This window comes from Osmerus mordax, chromosome 21 (assembly GCF_038355195.1).
Source record: "Osmerus mordax isolate fOsmMor3 chromosome 21, fOsmMor3.pri, whole genome shotgun sequence".
NCBI lineage: Eukaryota > Metazoa > Chordata > Actinopteri > Osmeriformes > Osmeridae > Osmerus > Osmerus mordax.
The window spans coordinates 7944615-7956392 of NC_090070.1; positions in this window are offsets into that span (position 1 = coordinate 7944615).

Consider the following 11778-nt stretch of genomic DNA (forward strand, 5'->3'; position numbering starts at 1 on the left):
TGAAATTGAAAACTGTACCATTAACCATTTGCAGACTCTAAATTCAATGATAAAGTGGAAGGCTACTTGGTTAAAAATAGTTAGAAATTGAAAATAAGGAATATGCTTAAGATATGAATAATTACCCTCATCATCTTGCATGTAGAATTTATTTAAGTAGCCTATATGGTATATTTTGAAAGGAACTTCAGTAAAATGTATGTTATTTCAGAAGACTTCAGGCCAACATTTCTTAGTTAGACCAGCTCTTGTTTTTGTCATGAGTTTTTCCTTATTAGGCTAAACCTTTATATTCTAAGTATAAGGAACAAATGTTTTAGTCCAAACTTATTTAGGAAATATGTAATATTTTCACTGGTGCTCGGAAATGTAATAATTCCATCAACCTTATGAACCTTAATTGGGATCAGCAGGAAAGTTCCTATAATTTCAACGAAATTATGACTGACTAACAATGATGGCAATGTCACGTAGCCTAAAAACATCAACTCTGGATTTAAGATATCTTACCATGGTAGTTTTTATTATTATAATTAGCGTATAGTCTCACCTCAAAAATGTGATTCAATACCTCAGTCTATAGCTTTGGTGCTGGGAATTTTTGAGCCAATTTGGTTATAAAGATCCCAGTAGACGCAACCGTACCTGTATGATCAAGTGAAATTTAGTGACTCACAGCATTAACGCTCCTTTTGTCTTTTGTAACATACCAGCATGAAGATAGGCTACATTGTGCTTACATTTGCTCAATCTCTTTCTTAGTAATGCTGACCATATCCAGCAAATAAAGGCAATTTATTTCATGATGTAAGTAACCAGTGATTTATAAATTGTCCATCGCAAGCCTTCTCAAAATCAGCCAAAGGCCTATAGGCCTATTTTTGTTTCTGAGACAGTACTTTTGGATTCACAGTATAAAACGGAATAGGCTACAGTAAGCTATTTTTGACGCACATGCATTCTGGCTATTTAAAATAGGCAATTTTCCTTGTGTGTGACTGTGACAAATAACTGACCTATTTGGCTGCAATTAGTGTGAGTAGAACTGTCCGAGCCTAGCGCCTGTCGATAACGCAGAGTATCGCGCCATTTGGACCTGTTTGAGAAGCGCGACGCTTTGCCTGTTTTACCAGACGACGATGTGAAATACAACAAATGAGGAGAGAAGTAGCCCGAGAAATGCCGCCGTACAAAACTATTCTAACAGAGACAGCAAAAGAGCGGCCACAGCAATAGACTCTCCTGGAAGAGATTATAATTTACTGCTCCCCCAGCAAGGAGTTATTTTCCCCTTCGGCAAGGTTTTTATTTTTATTTTGTGCCTGTTGTAAATCTTGGCACCGCAAATATATTTTGTGCTGAGTGTCTTTTTCATCTAGGCTATACCTGCTCCTTGGCTTTCTAAAAGACTCTTGGCAGCCTCTTCAGGTAGGCTACGTGGTCCTTTTAAGATAAAGAGACACTTGAATGTATAGTCTGAATACTTGAGAAAGCTTTTATTTTAGCCATTGCCTGCTATTTAGCCTACTAAATAGACCCGTCTTTTCTTATTTAAGGCGTTGTAGGCCATAGCCTAATTCGCAATGGCATGACTGATCCGTTTGTTTTTTGGGAATACATTTGCATTTTCTTTTTGAATGTAATATTAATTGCAATGATGTCTATAGCCAATGTGTTACTGTAGGCAATTTGTTACTATAGGCTATAGTTTTACCACCGCTTTCAATTGTTAGTCTTCTCTTTTCTATCAAGGCAACACAGTTCATCCGTGACCTGTGCGGCCTGGTTGACGTCTGATTTAGGCTAATGTTTATTGCAAATATTGCCTGGGTTATTCTGTGCAATTACCGCGCATGTTAGGCTATCTAGCTTTCTGAAAAGCATACCTATAGTTTACTATGTTATAGAAACATAATAATAGACCACTGAAAGCTATATAGACGATTGCTGACGGGTTATTTAAATGGACAATGTGTGTGGCTCTAGCCGATGCCAGGGTATAGGCCTAAATGTTAGGCTACCGTTCTTTCCTTTGTCTGCTTTTGGCAGTTGTTTTATGCACTATAGCCTACTATTCCAAGTATTTTCCCGCAGTTCTTCTTAGAACCATAGCTGGTTTCACTCTTATTCTCTCACAGGGAAATATTTTCCGTTTTCAGGAAAGCGAAAGCAGAGGACATACGAGTACATCTCACATCATGACCAACAAAGTTAACCGTTTAAACAAAACAGTTTGGCACTTAAAGATAAGATTAGTTTTAAATTCACATATTGCCAAATAAAGATATCTACCTCGGTTAGGCAACTAAAGGCCCAGATTAGCGGGCATTGTAACACGAGGCCGATCTACACTTCTGCCCTGTCATGCTTTCCTGTTTTCTACAAATATGTTATAGGCTACTTCTGTATTATATAAAATATATATAAATTTCCTATATTTAGTAGTACATGCCACATGTTACTGGGAATGCCTCTTTACGAATTTTAATCTACTTACACAGGCGTATTTGAGAATTGTATCCCAATAGGATAACTGGTTATAACAGGCTAACATGGTGCAGATTAAATCGACAAATCTGAAGGCAAAAATTCATGGATTAACTGAAACATACTATTTTATTTTGAAAGAGCATTGATTTATGTATGGAGTAATACACATTGTCCAAATTAACTTTCAAACCCTGTCAAAATGATCAATGAACACCATTACTGAATGGCATATATTATTTTCAAATGTAGGACCTATACTTTAAAGAGTATATAAAGAAGATGCAAAACGTTGTTTGATACAAATCTTGCTTTACTTAGTTATTTTACCAGCCCCATTGTGAGATTTGTCCCAAAACTGTTCCTCACAGTGTCCATTACTTTCAGTGCATTTTGCCTATTAATTAACACATTAAAATCCCCCTAGACCTTACAACTGGGTCATAGAGACACACCTCACATATTATTTATAATTTCTTATGCAAACGTTCTCTCTCTCTCTCTCTCTGTATATCTCTCTGTATCTCTCTCTCTGTATCTCTCTGTCACTCTCTCTCCGCCTCCTCCACCATCTCTGTAATTTCATATCCTCGACTTGTTGTGCCCATAAAATTTCCCCATCCCAGTAACCACGCCGCTCTCCTGCTCAGATGCGGTGCGTGAGTGTGTATTAGCATGTGTGATTAGTCCTGGCCGGTCCAGATTGGGCTCCAGGCTGCAGCCTCTCCAGCAGCCCCAGCCCTGAGAGCTGTGAGCCCCAGCCAGGCTGGGCCGAGGCTTCTCTGCAGGGGGAGGCAGAGACACCAGGCTGGGTTTGGGGGTCTGGTCTGCCCTGGGAGCCAACCAGAAGACTGTGGCCTTTGTAGGGGTGTTCACAGAGTATAGCTCCATCACACAGCAGGGGCCCGGTCGCCGAATCAAATGGGGCTGTCGTCTGCCAGGGGACCCTACACGGTTGTCGCGCCCAGTTTGACGATGTCTCTGGCCCTGGTAGTCTAATTTCATGTAATTTAGTGGGAGTCTGAAATTTGCGACTGCATCACTGTCTTTTGTTACAGAGAAGATTAATAGTATTTTAAATTATCACCCACTGTGATGATTATATGTTCCTAATCCAATTTTTTTTTGTGTTTTTTTTTACATCCAAACGAAATATATACGGTGTGTTTAAAATGCATTAAGTGCCCCCCCACCCCCCTGTCAACCTTAGGTATGCTTCATGTCCTGGATATCTGTCCTATGGAGCAGTGGGCACACTCATTTCTCCTGAGGTCACTGGGGTCAGCCAATGAGAGAGCAGGAAAGAGTGGTTGCCAAGGCACCCATGCTCACACGCCAATCAGTATTTCCCTGCAGTTTTACCTGTACAACTGAATGTATGTACATATGTTTCGAAAGCACTTTGCAGTATGACAGTCCCCAAGCAAAATATAGGAAATGTTCATGATGCAATATGATGCTAGAGCAATTCAAGGGTATCATATCCCCCCCCCCCCCCCCCAGTGCAGAATAAGAGAATAAGCATTTTTTCTGGTGCAGAAGATAGTATGCTTTTAGTCTAGTGGCAAACGCTGCTTGTGTAGGGTTTCATATGCCCGCGCTTATTTACAAAGAGCTTAACATGCACCATTCTTAACAGGCTCCATTCGCACACAACCACAAATTCGCCCCCCCGGTCGGTTAGCCTATAGGTCCCCATCGTCCATCGAACCTTTTCCCCTCTAAACGATCTGGAGCGTCCCTTCATTTGAATTTTTTTTCTTCTTCCCCAAACACAAACTTTTAATGTGCTCCTCTCCCCGTGCCCCCGCTGTCTAGCACGAGCGCAACAAACCAAGTGAAGCAACGGTACAGTTTGGACGCAAGAGTGCATTTTGAAACAGGAGAGCATGTTTTTGGATGGTGTGCTTTCTCTCTTTCGGGGAGGAGGAGGAGGAGGAGGGGGGGGGGGAGGTAGGGGAGGAGGAGAAGGATGGGGGAGGGGGGAGGTAGGGGAGGAGGAGAAGGATGGGGGAGGGGGGAGGAGGGTAACCGGGTTCTTTCCTCCTGCTCTCTTTGTTTGTGTGCTGGATGCAGGAGCAGCTGCTGGTCTGAGGGTCTAGTGGGATTTTGGGCCTGTGTTTTCTCATGCCATCTCGTGCCAAGGTGGTGTAACGCGAGCGGAGAGAGAGAGACAGAGAGAGAGGGGTGAGGGTGGTGGGGAGAGGGGGGAGGGCTGGCTCTGAAGGGGGAGACGCAGTGATAGAGCGGTGCTGGTTCGACGAGGCTGCGGTGACCGTGCTGGTGACGGAAGCAGGGCAGGGGGAGGACATGGTGTGGGGGGGGGGGTTGAGGGGGGGGGGGGGGGGGGGGGGTAAAGGGGGCGGGGGCTGTCTGGATTGGTGCATGCAAAATTTATATCCTCTGGACTTTGCCTTTGCACTAGATTGGAACTTGTCTATTTGGCTAATGACGTGCCTTCTGCCTGCACCACACACAATCCCCCTCTCCCTCCCCCCGTTCCCTCGCTCCCTCTCTTTATCTCTCGCTCTCCCTCTCTCTCCACTACCAGCCACCAGCCCCCCCACCCCCCCCCCCCCACCCACCCTGCCTCCCTCCCTCTCTTTGCCATCTCTCTCTTCCCTCCCTTTCAGTGCTTGGAGCGTGCGTATTGGCTGGGCTGTTTGAGAGTCGGTGCCAAATAGGTGGGCCCTCTGCATGTTGGCACAGACTCAGTCAATGGTTAGAGAAGGAAAGTGGAGAGGAAGAGAGAAAGAGGGAGACAGAGTTGGAGAGAAAGAGGGGGAAAAAAGAAGCTGCACTCGGGTTTGCCAGCGGTCCTGCACACTCTTCCAACATTGATTCGGTCCTCTTGTTTTTTTGTGTTGTTTTTGTTTTTCCTCTCCTCCTCCTCCTCCGTCCGTCCGCCCGCCGCACTCCCCCCCCCTTTCTCGTTTGACTCTCTCTCACTCTCTCCGTGAGTCTTGTGCAGAGCCTACAGATCTGAACCAATACCACGCTCAGCTTTGCCAAACATTCTTTCCTTCTTATCAAGATTTTGTTTGTGCTTCCTTTTTTTTTCTCTCTCTTTTTTTTTTTTGCAAGCGAACAGAAAAGGTTTTTCATTTTCAAACACGTTCGTCCTGTTTGATTTCGCTTATTTTTTTCTCTCTCTCTCATTGCATTTCTGCAACCTTTCTTCTTTTTTTTTTTTCGAGATTTCTTTGTAGAACTTTCCTGCTCTCTCCTTCTCTTGTGTTCTCGGGCACCTCTCCTTCCATCAGCTCCTGCTACAGTACCTCCTGTGTTCTTGTGCTGGTATTACACCGCACCCCCACACACACACACACACACTTGGCCTGTCTCCTCATTCAGATTTTCCTGCTGCTTTTATTGGACAGTTTCAGAGATTTTTTCACTTCGCTAGTTTTTTTTGGTTTGCTTCTTCCTTTTTCCGTATTGTTGTGATATTGTTTTGACTCAGTAAACCGGTGCCCAACTGCTTCACTTTTGGGTTTCTTTGCAATCGGCGGGGTGAATTTATGATGAGAGAGCAAAATGGTAAATACCAATCTTCTCATTTTTATGTATTTTTACTCTTGTGTTTTGTGATTTAAAAAAACAAAACAGACTTTTTACATGGTTGCATGATGTATGAGCGAAATGTTCCTCTTGTGCAATGTTGAGGCCATAGGTCTGGCGGAAAGGTTTTCGGTAAAATTGCTAGAGGTAACAGAATGACATTATGGTATTTATGATAGTCTGAGCTGTTGTATCTGTATTATACTAGCGCTGCTATATACATCTGTATTGCAACTGCAAACGTGCATTTCAAAAGTGTGCTTTTATGTTTTGTAATTTTAATGGAAATATTTGTCGATATTTTTAGTCTTTGTTGTTATTTAGTGGAAGTTTAATTTTAGTTTCAGAAATATATGAAGACTGTCATTTTAGAGGTGATATTTGTTTTTGAAGCAAGCGGGACCATTTTACGATCTTTTTATTAATTTGCAACTTGAGAAATACCAGACAGTATTTTGTCATTCTGTCATTGCCTCACCTGTCAGCATTCTGTCGTTTGGTGTTGTGTGAAATGAAACTGTTTTGTCTGGTGCCTGTTGGCACGTTGAGAGAATCCTCTCTCTACCTCTCTCTCTCTCTACCTCTCTCTCTACCTCTCTCTCCCTACCTCTCTCTCTGTCTCTCTCTCTCTCCCTCTCTCCGCCTCTCGCTCAGTCTCTCCCTCCGCTCCCACAGAGCATATCCTCCATGCTGCGCCACGCCGGTGCTAACTGCCTCTCCTCTCTCTTCCCCTCCTCCCCCCCGCTCCCTCTCTCCCCCTCCTTCCCCCCGCCGTTCTCCCCCTCGCTCTCCACCCCCACCCCCCCCGCCTCCTGCCCGCCCCCCCCCTCCGCCTCCTCCCTCGCGCAGGATGAATTCCACCCCTTCATCGAGGCCCTGCTGCCCCACGTCCGCGCCTTCGCCTACACGTGGTTCAACCTGCAGGCTCGCAAGCGCAAGTACTTCAAGAAGCACGAGAAGCGCATGTCCAAGGAGGAGGAGCGCGCCGTCAAGGACGAGCTCCTGGGCGAGAAGCCCGAGATCAAGCAGAAGTGGGCGTCGCGCCTCCTCGCCAAGCTCCGCAAGGACATCCGGCCCGAGTTCCGCGAGGACTTTGTGCTCACCATCACGGGGAAGAAGCCGCCCTGCTGCGTGCTGTCCAACCCCGACCAGAAGGGCAAGATCCGCCGCATCGACTGCCTGCGCCAGGCGGACAAGGTGTGGCGGCTGGACCTGGTGATGGTCATCCTGTTCAAGGGCAGCCCCCTGGAGAGCACGGACGGGGAGCGGCTGGTCAAGTCGCCCCAGTGCTCCAACCACGGCCTGTGCGTCCAGCCGCACCACATCGGCGTGTCCGTCAAGGAGCTGGACCTCTACCTGGCCTACTTCGTCCATTCGCCAGGTCAGTGACCCCCCCTCCCCTCCCCCCCCCACCCATCGCCTCGCCTCCCCTGCACCCCCACACTCACCCTCACCTCACCCCCCCCCCCCCAGCCCAGCACGGACCACACACACACACACAGACACAGTCGAACACACCAACAGATGTGGACGCATCACTGTGACATACACTGGGAGAAGCTAAAAGACATTTCGAGTTGGTCACAAGACGAGGCTCGTTTTATGTATTTCCTTTCTTATTTCATGCCATTTTTAATACTGATAACTTTCTGTGAATTAGACAATGTGTAAACGCCTCGGCATTAGCATGTACCCGCTCTCTGAAATAAGGAATACTTTTCCAATTTATCTGGACCTGAATGTTTTTTTGCATCGGTTGTTGCTGTATGAATGGCAACCATTCCAAACACACGTGTGTGTCGAGACACGGCATGTTGGCCTGTATCTGCTGGCAGCGACGTGTTTACGTGAGCGAGATCTTTTTCGGGGCGCGTCCATGAGCGTGTACTTTGCGTTTACGAGTGAGAGATCGTATGCGTGAGTGTGTGTTTACGACAGGCAACCGAGTGTGCGTGTGTGTGCGCGTGTGTGTTGGGAAGGCCGTCGGAGCAGGGATTCTCATCTGGCCGAAACCCAGGATGTTGTGAGCGGTGAGCTTCCTGCTCTCAGGCCGCAGGCTGCCCCCTCCGTCTGCCCCTGCACTACGCTGAGCCTCGCTGCCAAACACCGTCCCTCTCACACACACACACACTCCCTAACACACACACTGGGCACAGCCAAACACTGTAAAAAAAAAAAATGTATGACACTCTTGTATACACACAAATATATATATAACCACACGTACAAATATATGAAACAGGCTACGGTGTCTTAGCGCGAAACAGTCCAACAGTTTTGTACACATAGCCGCAGACAAACTACCTTCCTAGCCAGTGAACACACGCGCGCGCACGGCCAAAGCCTATCTTCGAGAGCTTCACTGTACTCCCAGCCAAATGTTGTTGTATCTCAGCCACCATCTCACCATACACCCTTTTGCACACATGGCCAAACATTGTCCTGGACGCTAGTGCGTGTACGCACAAGGGCCAACCACTGGCTCGGTCGCGGCTCTTTCACACAGAGCCAAACACTACAGAGACCACACACACACACACACGCAGGACAAATACACACTTTGCTTTTCACCAGCTGCATGGAGGGCGCACGCACCACCCCAAATCTCATCCCTTCAGGCGCGGGGACACATTTTTTCGAAATTTGAATGCGACTCGCACGACGGCATACACACACACACACACTCTTGGCCCAGGCATAAACAGAGTATCTTTCTACGCTAACACCCGCGCCTAGCCAAACACTATCTCAGTCAGGCACTCACAGTCACACACACACACACACCCTCGATGCAGGCCAAGCAGCACCTCGCATCATTCAAGCCAGACCCTGGCAGGGCCTCTCTCTCTCCCTGTTGACCCGCCGAGGCTCCACACAGCCTGGGTAGCGGCAGGCGCTGACCCGGCCGGGCGCTGGACACTGGGAGAATGTGTGTCAGTGTGTTGATACTACCATCAAAGGTTTTGTTTATTTGTATGTTTTCATCTCTGCTGAGGTTGTAGGAGGAACTGAGTTGTAGATTGATGCAGCTTGAATGTATTTCCTTTACAGAGAGGATATGTGGTGGATAGGATGTTTATTTTAATAATTTGGTACGGTTCACAACATTTTTTATCGGCACACTCACGATGGCTCAATTATTTGTATTTGTCCAAAAAAATAAAATAAATGGTGGAGGCTGGATCTTTACTATTTTTGAGCCTTGGGGCGCTTTATCTTCCAGAATCAAATCATACAAATAATTACATTTGTGTAGTTATGTTGTAGTCATGCTTACCAAAGATTCCCACTTGAAACTAGCTAAACTAGTTTTGGACGGTTATGAGGGGAATGTTGTTAGAGAAGCACAAATCTATCAAGGCACCTACTGTACCTAAACTCCTCAAGAAAACAAAGCCCATTTTAGGGGATTTTTGAAGAATTAATATCCCACGGTAGAGGAAAGCACGCGCGCTGTTGTTCCCCCCCGCATTCGTCGCCATTTCACCACCAAGTCTCCTATGTGGGGGGCTGCGGTTTCCATGCTCGCTAGCCCCCCCCCCCCCCCTCCCCCCCGTGGCGACGCTGCAGCCCGGGCGCTCGGGGCGCTGCAGTGTTGACGGCTCGGGGCTGCCCAGCGTAGTGCCCGTTCAGAATGTGGAGCTGCCTCGTGCTCTGATCTTATCAGGCTGGGTGCCCTGGCGCTTTCATCTGACTCCAAAGAGCCGCGGCTCCGTCCAGGGCTCCCCCCGGCTGAGAGACACTACGAGTAACTCCCCCCCCCTCCCGATACCCCCCCCCCCCCCCCCCCCCGCTGTTACCCCCCCCCCCCCCCCCCCCCGTCCTGCCAACCTGTCCTGAGGCCCAGGGCTGCTCCTCCTCTCTACTTAGCTCTCATTTACTCCTATTTACTCTACTTAGCTCTCATTTACTCCTATTTACTCTGGTATTGGCAGTTAGAGAGGTGTGTGTGTGTGTGCCTGCGTGTTACCTCATTGGCGCTTTGGCCATCTTTGTGCCTTGAGCGCTCGTGTGTGTGTGTGTGTGTGCTTGTCTGCGGTTTCGCCATCTTTGTGCCCTGAATGAGCAGGCATACTCATTTTGTTTGTTTTGGTTTAGCGTTTGCTTTTCGTTTCTATATTTCTTTTCTTCTTGGCGTCTCTCTAAACACACTTGTGTTTTGTCTCTCTCAAACATCAGGCCTCATTGTTGGCCTGACAGAGGTAGAGCTCCCCCCGCTCTCCTTTTGTTTATGTCAGAGAGAGAGAGAGAGAGAGAGAGAGAGAGAGAGAGAGAGAGAGAGAGAGAAAGCAAAGGGGGCCGCCATGGCGATTGTTCTGGGTTGGCAGAGCCACAGCCCCCTTGGTGTGGGAAGACGTCTCGCGTTCTGCAAACGGCGGCGGAGCGAGCGGCAAACGCTGCGAGCGGGGAAACTCTGGGCCTCGCTCAGCAGCCAGCCAGATCTCTCTCTCTCTTTCTCTCTGTCTTTCTTTCTCTGTCTCTCTTTCTTTCTTTCTCTCTGTGTGTCTCTCTCTCTCTCTGTCTCTCTTTCTTTCTCTCTCTCTGTCTCTCTCGCTCGCTCTCTCTGTCTGTCTGTAGCTCATACAAGGCTCTCTGTTGAGAAGACACACAACGGCGTACTGTAGCAGAACGAGCCACGGCCAAGCCGCCTGCCTGTTCACACTGCAGCCACAATATAGCCCCCGCCCCCCCCCCTCCCCCGTCCATCCTTTTGCGGTTTTGAAGCACCAGAGGTGCCGAACCAACCAACCAACAAACAAACAGATAAACATCAGCTGGAACAATGCGATTCGCACGGCATGAGAGGACAGAGGGGATGGGGACCGGCCACAGGCCCGGGCGGCGACACGGCGCCTTACTTTGAACGTTCGTATCGCAGCACAGAGGCGGGGCGGTGCCCGACGTAGAGATCGGTTTCGAGAAAGGGCTAGAAGTCTGCCCGAGCACTTCTCTAACCAGGTTGCTTGTGGCGACCAGGTGCCTGGGCTCACAGCTACAGTAGAATCCTAATTAGATCTACAACCTGACCTCGGAATAATACTCTCATTAGTTATGCCATAGGTATGACGTTTATATGTTTTTCTGAGGTCATTTCAATGTAAACTTTATTTATGGTCCGAAAATACTCAAGAGCATTTTGTCTGTCCAATTTGACTGGTTTTGGTCATATTTTGGACTGCGCGCCTACACTTTTTGGACTGTAAGTATTATTATTAAAAGATGTTTAAAATGTGTTTTCAATTCCGAGCGCAGTACAGGAAATTTGAAGTCACTCAGAGGGAGGTGTGAAATGTGTTCCTGGTGCCATTTCTGCCATGACCTCTCCAGTCTTGAGCCGGATGGTGCCAGACACTCTATTCTCTCTCTCCTCGTCCTCCTCCTCCTCCACTTCTTCTGCCTCTATTACAGTCAAAGAAAACGTCCCTCCATCCAAAACTCACCACAGAAGGGATCTCCCAAATCCCAACTCATTCGTGCCCCCGTCATCCCCGAGCCGTTGTGATTTATGAAGGAAACGCCGTGTCGTGTCTTCCGAGGCGAGGCGAGAGCCACGCTGTCAGACCCCGGAGCTCGACTTGATGGACGAGCCTGGATGCGTTCGGACCCGACGTCCACCTTTTGATGGATCCACCGGGGGCTGGCGCTGTTCGGGGCCCCTCCTGTCTCGTCTCCCCCATCCCCGCCGTCGCCGTTTTCCCCCTCCCCGTGAAGATAATCTGTTGTTAATTA